The sequence below is a fragment of the Oryx dammah genome, unplaced genomic scaffold (genome assembly GCF_014754425.2).
Source record: "Oryx dammah isolate SB20612 unplaced genomic scaffold, SCBI_Odam_1.1 HiC_scaffold_15, whole genome shotgun sequence".
Lineage (NCBI taxonomy): Eukaryota > Metazoa > Chordata > Mammalia > Artiodactyla > Bovidae > Oryx > Oryx dammah.
The window spans coordinates 24,459,626-24,468,125 of record NW_024070199.1 but is presented as its reverse complement, the minus strand read 5'-3'; the positions used below and the strand labels follow the sequence as shown (position 1 = coordinate 24,468,125).

General features: G+C 46.9%; 1 non-coding gene across 1 annotated transcript; it reads right to left on the bottom strand.

Moving 5' to 3' along the window:
* Positions 1-447: 447 nt before the first annotated feature.
* LOC120874923 lies at positions 448-580 on the bottom strand. The gene has a single exon (XR_005723764.1). It is a non-coding gene; the product is annotated as a small nucleolar RNA SNORA1 (small nucleolar RNA).
* Between the last annotated feature and the right edge of the window lie 7,920 nt (positions 581-8,500).

The window sequence follows — 8,500 nt, the reverse complement described above, 5'->3', positions numbered from 1 at the left end:
AAGACCCACAGACAACCTGGTACCACCTCCTCATTTTTTTAAGCCAATACCTTTTTAGTTAAGGAATTTCACATGCTGTAATTCATTCCAGTCCCCATCAAAGTCACCTTAGCTCCCACAAAACGTGAGTCAAAACTTATCCTCGAGACAGGTCTTTTTAAGAGATCCCACACTTCTCCCACAGCTGTTCTGTCAGTCAGCCTGCTAGCAATTTTCTTAGCTGAGTTTCTTTCATCTCTACTTGAATAAGAACATATTGATGACATGCTTCAAAAAGTATCCCACCTAGAATCTATGGGATCTAGTTTTTCAAATAATTCGCTTTAGGGCTCTAGAAGTTGAACTGTGATGAGTACCTTGCTATAGTGGCGAATGATCTGAAACATATTCCTTAACACATTTCTCGTGTTACAGCTGTGGTACAGTTTTCACTCATGACCTTGGCCAAAATATGAGCAGTCTCATTAGCACCACTGCAATATACTGACTGTATGTAAGCAGAACCTGTGTCTCAGTTTAGCCCCATTAACAAACTCTGGACAATATGACCCACAGTGCCCTTCTCACTAAGAATGCGGGTTTTTTTTCACCTCCACAATTTTTTTGAGGTATAGTTGATTTATCAGATTATATAAGATTCAGGTGTGCAATGCAGTGATGCATAATTTTGAAAGATTACACTCCAATTATAGTTATTATAAAATACTGGCTATACTCCTGGTGTTGTGCAATATATTCTTGTAGCTTATTTACTTTGTGCATGGTAGTTTATGCCTCTTAATAACCTATTCCTGTCTTTTCCCCTTCCCCTTTCCCTCTCCTCACTGGTAATCACTGTTCTTTACATCTGTAAATCCGTCTTTTTTGTTATAGTCACTAGTTTGTTGTATTTTTCAGATAAGTGACATCGTAGAGTATTTGTCTTCCTCTGCCTTACTTAGCATAATACCTTACAAGTCCATCCATTTGTTGCAAATGGCAAGATTTCATTCTCTCCCATGACTGAGTAGTATTTCCCTGTATGTGTATACCACACCTTCTTTATCCATTTATCTGTTGAGGGACACTTAGTTTGCTTCCATATCTTGCCTATTGTAAATAATGCTGCTGTGAACACTGAGGTGCATGAATCTTTTCAAATTAGGGTTTTCTTTTTTTTTTTGGATATATACCCAGGGGCGGGAGTAAAATTAAAAATAGAATGGCAGTTCTGTTTTTAGTTTTTGAGGAATCTTCATGTTGTTTTCCACAGTAGCTTTAGGAACACATTTTTTACAGGATAGGTCGTGCAGATGTGACCGTCTCCACCAGTCACAGCCCAGGGTAGTTTCTCATCCCTTTGTCTCTAGATGGTTGGCACTACCACTGCCCTGTGTTTGGTACCCTAGCCTTGGCACTTTGCCAGTATAGGACTGCATCTTGTTCTTTCACCTCCAGTCCTAGCACAGGGTCTATGTTTAGCTGGCACCCAGTAGATGGTACCTTCCAGGTGGCACAGTGGTTAAGAACCCACCTGCCAGTGCAAGAGATGCAAGAGACTTGGGTTTCATCCCTGGGTCGGGAAGATCCCCTGGAGGAGGAAATGGCAACCCACTCTGGTATTCTTGCCTGGAGAATCCCACGGACAGAGGAGCCTGGCAGGCTGCAGTCCACGGGGTCACAGAGTCAGACACAACTGAGCAACTGAGCACGCATGCATGCGATAAACAGATATTGGATTGACTAAATGGAATTGAATATGGAACCTTTATGTGGCTGACTCCAAGCTGCATTCAACAATGACCCAGAAAGACCTGGATCCTGATTGCACAGAGGTTACTGATGGGGTGGGAAAATTACTAAGTACCATTATGATAGGGTTCATGACTTAACTGTTGAAAGATGAAACTCCAAAACCCATAATGGGCAGGGGTTTGCCTTCAGGATCGGCTAGGGCTGGTCTTGGGAGGACCCTGGAACACATCACGTGGAGGTCCTGAAATGGAAGATCTCCTTATTTCCTGGGACCTGAGAACCCACTGCAGAGCTCTTCCCAGCTTTTTCAGCATGATTAGAAGGCTGATGCCTTGTCCTGCCCTGTTTTCCGAGTGCATACACTTTAGACGTGGACCTTGTGGCTTCCAGAGCGCACTCCAATTTGCAGGCCAGGATGAGCAAAAGCTGGCAGAACAAGTCCAGTCCTCAGCCCTTTCTCACTGACTGCCCTCTGCTTCTCCTCCTGTTGCATCTGCCTCTGGTCACACAACAGCTGCTTCAGCCTCCTTGGGCTTGTCGCTGTTCTCATGCCTTAGCAGTCAAGTTCTCTCGACCTGGAATGCCCTTTCCTGCGCCTCTACCCCGTCTATATCTACTGAGCTCCTACTCATTCTTTAAAACGATCCCAAATGCCACCTCTTCTAGGAAGCTTTCCTAAATCTCTCCAGTTGGAATTTTTACCTTTTCATTTTCCCATCTTTCCATAGAACTTATACAGCATGTGTGGTATTCTGCTTGGGTTTGTGTTATATCTCTTACTTCCGTTGCTATCTTATAAACTCAGTGAGGGCAAAAGATTTTTATTTTACTGTGTACTTGCATATATGTGAGAAGTCCTTGGATTTGAATTTCAATCCCTAGGTCTTTATGAATATGTAAATTTAGGCAAGTTAGCTAAGGTGTCTGAGTCTTAGTATTCCAATCTGTAAAATGGGGGTTAAAACCCCTTTGTTTCATAAGCTTATTGTAAATATTAAATAAGATGAAGTAATAATAAAAATGAAATAATGATGACAGCTAATATTGATTAAGTGCTCACTTAGGAACTGATCTTTAAACTTGTTACAAATTCATTTAAAATTATTCATTTAAAAAAATTTTAGAAACAATTATAGGTTTGCAGGAAATTGCAAAATTGTGTGGAGAGATCCTTTGTATGCTTTACCCAGCTTTCTCCAAATCTTACATGATAATAGTATATGGTGAAATGTTACATGATTAAAGCACAGTATCAAAAACGGGAAACTGACATTGGCATGATGGTGTGCAAATACAGTTCTGTGTCCCCTTGTGTAGATTTGTGTAACCACCACCACAATCAAGACATGGATCTGTCTCCACAAAAATCTCCCTTATGCTATTTCTTTGTAGTACCAGCAACCCTTCTCCCTTCTACCATGCTTGATTCCTGGTTATTAGTGTGCTTTCCATCTGCATTTTGCTTTCCAATGCAAACTACGTTTGCCATTTCAACAGTGTTATTTGAATGGAATGACACAGTGTGTGACCTTGCAAGTTTAACCTTTTTCACTCAGCGTAATCCATCCAAGTTGTTTTATGCACCAATAGTTCACTCATTCGTTGTTGCCGAGTAATATTCCATGGTATGGATGTACCGTGGTTTATCCATCCAAGGATCTCTGGGTTGTTTCTAGTTTGGGGTTATTACAAATAAAGCTGCTACAAGCACTTACGTATAGGTTCTTATGTAAATCTAAGTCTTCACTTCTCTGAGACAAATGCCCAGGGGTATAATGTTGGGTTACATGGTAAGCGTATGTTCAATATTTTTAAGAAAAGTCAGCTGCTTCCTAGAGTAGCTGGACTATATTTCATTCCCACCAGCACTGCAAGAATGGTTCAGCTTCTCCACATCTTTGTCAGCATTTGGTGTTGTCGCTGTTTTTAATCTTAACTCTTCTGATAAGTATGTTATGACATCTCACCGTGGTCTCACTTGCATTTCCCCAGGAGTTGGTGAGGCAGAGTGTCTTTTCACATGCCTGTTCACCATCTATACATCCTCTTTGGTACATCACTTGTTCATTTTCTAATTGGGTTGTCTGGTGTTTTATCGTGGAGTTTTGAGAGCTCTTTATGCTAGCTATGAGTCTTTGGTCAGATATATGCTTTGCACAGTTAGCTCAGTTAATCTGGAAAACAATTCATGAGGAAGATGCTAAGGTGATTCCAAGGTACTGGATGAGGAAGCGGAGGCCCTGAGGTCAGCACCCTGCCTGGCAAGCAGCAGATGGGCAGTGAATAGTCACCGTGAGCTATGCAGATGGAGCTCAGACCGTGTCAACTCACAAGACTGGTGGAAATGGTGAGACTGCTGGAGATTAGGATGGGAAGGTGAAAGCTGAAGCTAGCAGTGAGCCGTGGTCATTTAGTCACTAAGTCGTGTCTGACTGTTGCGACTCCATGGCTGTAGGCCACCAGGCTCCTCTGTCCATGGGATTTCCCAGGCAAGAATACTGGAGTGGGTTGCCATTTCCTTCTCTAGGGGATCTTCCCAACCCAGGGATTGAACTCGGGTCTCCTGCATTGCAGGCAGATTCTCTACCAACTGAGCTACTGTGGCGCTAGAGGTAAAGAACCAGTGCAGGTGATGTCAGAGACGCGGGTTCAATCCCCAGGTTGGGAAGATCCCCTGGAGGAGGGCACAGTGACCCACTCCAGTATTCTTGCCTGGGGAGTCCCTATGGACAGAACAGCCTGGCGAGCTGCAGTCCATAGGGTGGCACAGAGTCAGACACGGCTGAAGCGACTTCACAGGCATGCACGTATCAGCCTCGTTTAATGGGCTGAGAAGCTGAGGCACAAGCAGTAGCACAGAAGTCTGTCTGGGGATCCCAGTAAACCTGCTATAATCATCCCTTCCTTTCATCCACATCTTACATCTCTCTTGAGCCATAGGTTTTATGAACAGCTGCCAGTTTCCCTGCAGACTTTTTTTAAGGGAAGGGATTTCTCCCGTGCCTGCCCTTTCCAGGATACTGGGAAGCAGCCTGATGTCATGGGAAGCACAGAGCCAGGAGTCGGAATGATGGGTGCTGGGCCTAGCCAGACAGTGAGTAGTATTGGAATTGGGCTGTTTGCCATCTGCACATCTATAAATTGGGAGTAACAATAGCTAACTGGCAGGCTAGTTGTGTGGATTACATGGAGAGCAGAGGGTGAAACAAGGCCTTGGTAACACACATGGGTTCAGAATGGAGAGCTCTCTTTTCTATCTATGTGACCTTGAACAAGGCATTTAACTTTCCTAAGCCTCAGTTTCCTTATCTGGAAAATGGAGACAATCGTAGTTCCTCCCTTATAGGGATGGGGTGAAGACTGAGACAATGCATGTAAAGCTTTTGCACAGATCCTATCTCTAAGTGAACATGATTCATACATGAAGCACTTCTTCATGACAGCATCTGCTTGTCTTATGTTGTTGTTCAGTCCCCAAGTCATGTCCGACTCTTTGTGACCACATGGACTGCAGCACACCGGGCCTCCCTGTCCCACACCATCTCCCAGAGCTTGCCCACATTTGTGTCCATTGAATCGGTGATGCCATCCAACCATTTCATCCTCTGTTGCCCTCTTCTCCTTCTGCCTTCAATCTTTCCCAGCATCAGGGTCTTTTCCAATGAGTTAGTTGTTCGCAAACGAGGCACCAAGACCAGGATATAGGTGCAAGAAGTTTCCTTGGGAGCAGACTCCAGGAAGCAGAGAGAAAGAGGAAGGGAGACAGGAAGGGGGTTGCTCTGTGGGCATCTGAGGCTCAGAGAGATGGTGGCGGACATACCCCAGAATCATTGCGCTGAGCAATGAGGAGGCTGCAGTGCTTACCCACCATCTCCCAGTCCTCCTAGGCTGAGGGTCACTCCTGGGGCAACAATTCTGCCCTGCTTTTTTACCTGCTTTGCACTTGAACTATGCATATTCCTACAACCAGAAAGAGAAAGAGACAGAGTTTCAGGAATGCACGTATGGAGAGCCTGAACTCTCTTCAAGGGGACTTGGGTGGGTGCTGGCAGCCTCTGTTACAATGCATTAAGCACTTAAAACATTAACCCATTCAATCCCTACAACTACTTTAAGAAATGAGCACTGTTTCCTTCCCTATTACAATCCAGTGCCCAAACACTCACAGACACATTAAGAAATGAAACTTCCACAATACCAATCCTTGCTCTGTGCAGTGCACACTGAAATTTTCTGTATTTTTTATCACGTTATTTTAAAAATGCTATTTGTCACCCACTAAGCTGTTTTCATTACCCAGGAACGGGCTGCAATCCACAGTTTGGGAAAAAAAAAAATGGTGCCCTAACATTTGATTTAATAGGACAGTGTTGATGATAGTGATGATGTCATAGGACTGGCACCTAGCCTGGTGCCCAGAAGGTGCCCAGAGAATGTTGGTTTCCTTGCTTGCCCCTCTTGGCAAACCAGAGCCTGTGAGCAGCTGCCTCTCAGGCTTACAGATCGAGGCCGGGGCTGGCCCAGCCTGTCTCCTGTTCTGACCCAGACTTGCCCCAGTGGGGTCTGCTTAGCCTCCTCCAGGGGGATGGGCACCCTCTTGGGCTGTGACCTCCAAGTCACCAGCTCCCCAGAAGCCAGCCCCTCCTTGGGAGATGAGGTTATGCCCTGTCCCCACGACGCTGTCACTTCCTTCCCCTGAGTCTTTCTGAGTGAGGATTGTTCCCCTAATCAGGATGGAGACGCAGCTCATTACAAGCTGGTGAGGCAACGGCTCTGTTCTCCAGGCCCGAGACAGGCTGTCTGGGAGCTTGGCCAGCTTCCCACTGCCCTGGACACCAGGGCAGTGGCCTCAGAGCAAAGCCAGCCCTCTGGGTTGGTTTACCCCCTTCCCAGGGGACACAGGCAGACAGACACTCTGCGGAGACTTCCACCGCTTCCACTATTGCAAAATCTCAGGCGTGCTCCGATGATGAATTTCTTCCGACCCACTGTGCTGCATCAAGAGTGTCTCACCAGCATCTTTAATAATAACTGGCATTTACCGGGCACTTATCCTGCACTGAGTACCACGCTGCACACTTTATATGCAGCGTGTGAAGTCTGTGGTCTTTATAGCAGACTCACTAGATAGGCATGATCATCCCCACTCCACAGATGCAGAAACTGAGGCATGGGATGTTCTGGTAACTTGATAAGCTCACCAGGCAGTTAGCAGCTGTCCCCGGATTCCACACCTGCTTTACACACCACCAGGCTGCCTGTAGGAACGTCACCCAAAGTTCCCCTTCCTCCTGATTTCCAACCCTGTTGAGTGACAGCTAGGCGAGTTCCCTCAGGTGACTTCACCTCTGGGAGCCCAGTTGCCCTCATCATTTCCTAATGGCACCCCTTTCCTTCCTCAGGCCATTAGGAGGAGTAAATGAAATAATGTGTGTGAATGAATCTCCGACAGCTCCTGGTGTGTTCTCATCTTCTCAATAAATCCACTTATAAAAGAGTCAATTCAGCTGTTTTCCCACTGACTTGACAGCATCCTGCAGCCATTTCCCACAGGCATGATGTCACCATCCCCGGGGGGATGACAGCTGATCTAGAAATCTCCCTGTGCTCGTGAGCTTCTCACTTGTGCCTTGTCTCACCCGACTGCCCGGTCACACTGACTTCCCCCGGGGAAGAATCTCCAGCATGACTGCTGTCTCTTGAAGGGTTATGAAGAAGCCGTTTATTTCCTCCAACGTTAGACCCCTTTACCCAGGCTAGGGGGAATCGTTGTGTGGTTGGCGGGAGGGCCTGGTGCCGAAATCCTCATTAGCTGCAGTTTAATTGCTGCCTGCAGTATAGGTTTATAATAACAGTAAGTCTCAATTAGTTGCTTGTTTCTTGAGAAACAATGACCGATCGTGGCTCTTTTGTCTTTGCCCTCGTTCCAGCTTGATTCCCAAGCTGGAGGAGTCTAAATGGAAACACTGGGGTTCTGGGGGTGCATGTGGAATGTTTGCTCCGTGGGTTGAGCTGGGGCGCATGTGTCTGTCCGAGATGTGCAGAAGCGTGGCAGTGGTCAGTTCTCCCCTGCCGAACAGGCTCTGCAGAGAAAAGCCCAGGGCCTTGATCCTGAGTGGATGATGAAGATGCCTCTGCTCTCAGGGCGTGTGGGTCGGAGACGTGCCACCCTCTGCACAGACAGACCACACTGTGAACCGTGCCTGTGACCTGCCCCTCCGCTGCCCTGGGCCGGCGGGGGCAGTGAGCGAGGTGGGTAGTGAATGGGCAGGCAGCCCTGCCCGCGAACCATGGCAGCAACAGGCATAGCCGGATGGCTGAGTTACTTTCGCGGGCAAGGAGAGGGTGTGCCGTTTCCTCTGTGAGGACAGAGTCCCGGTCTCGGCCACGCCTCTGATCCACAGTCTAAGGAGGCCTTCCTGCCACACCGAGGAGAACGGGGGCATGCGGGGACCCCCGGCTTCCCCAGCACGGGAGGCATGCACAGTGACCGGCCATCTGCGGCCCATGTGGGATGCACTCAGGTAAGGCCATCCTTGACTTTGTTCCCGTCTCCTAGCTTCAGGGCGTACTGTCTGCTGTGAACCTGCTTTCAGGTTGCTTGGCCTTTTCAACTTTTGTTCTCTTGCACCTGTGAGAATATTGTAGTGCTGAGGAGCTATTGTCTTTGGAAGTCATGTAGTAATTAGAGCTAACATGTGTTGGGTGCTTAACTGTCTGGCAGACACTTTGTTAGGTGCTTTAGACATACGTACTTAAGGTCATC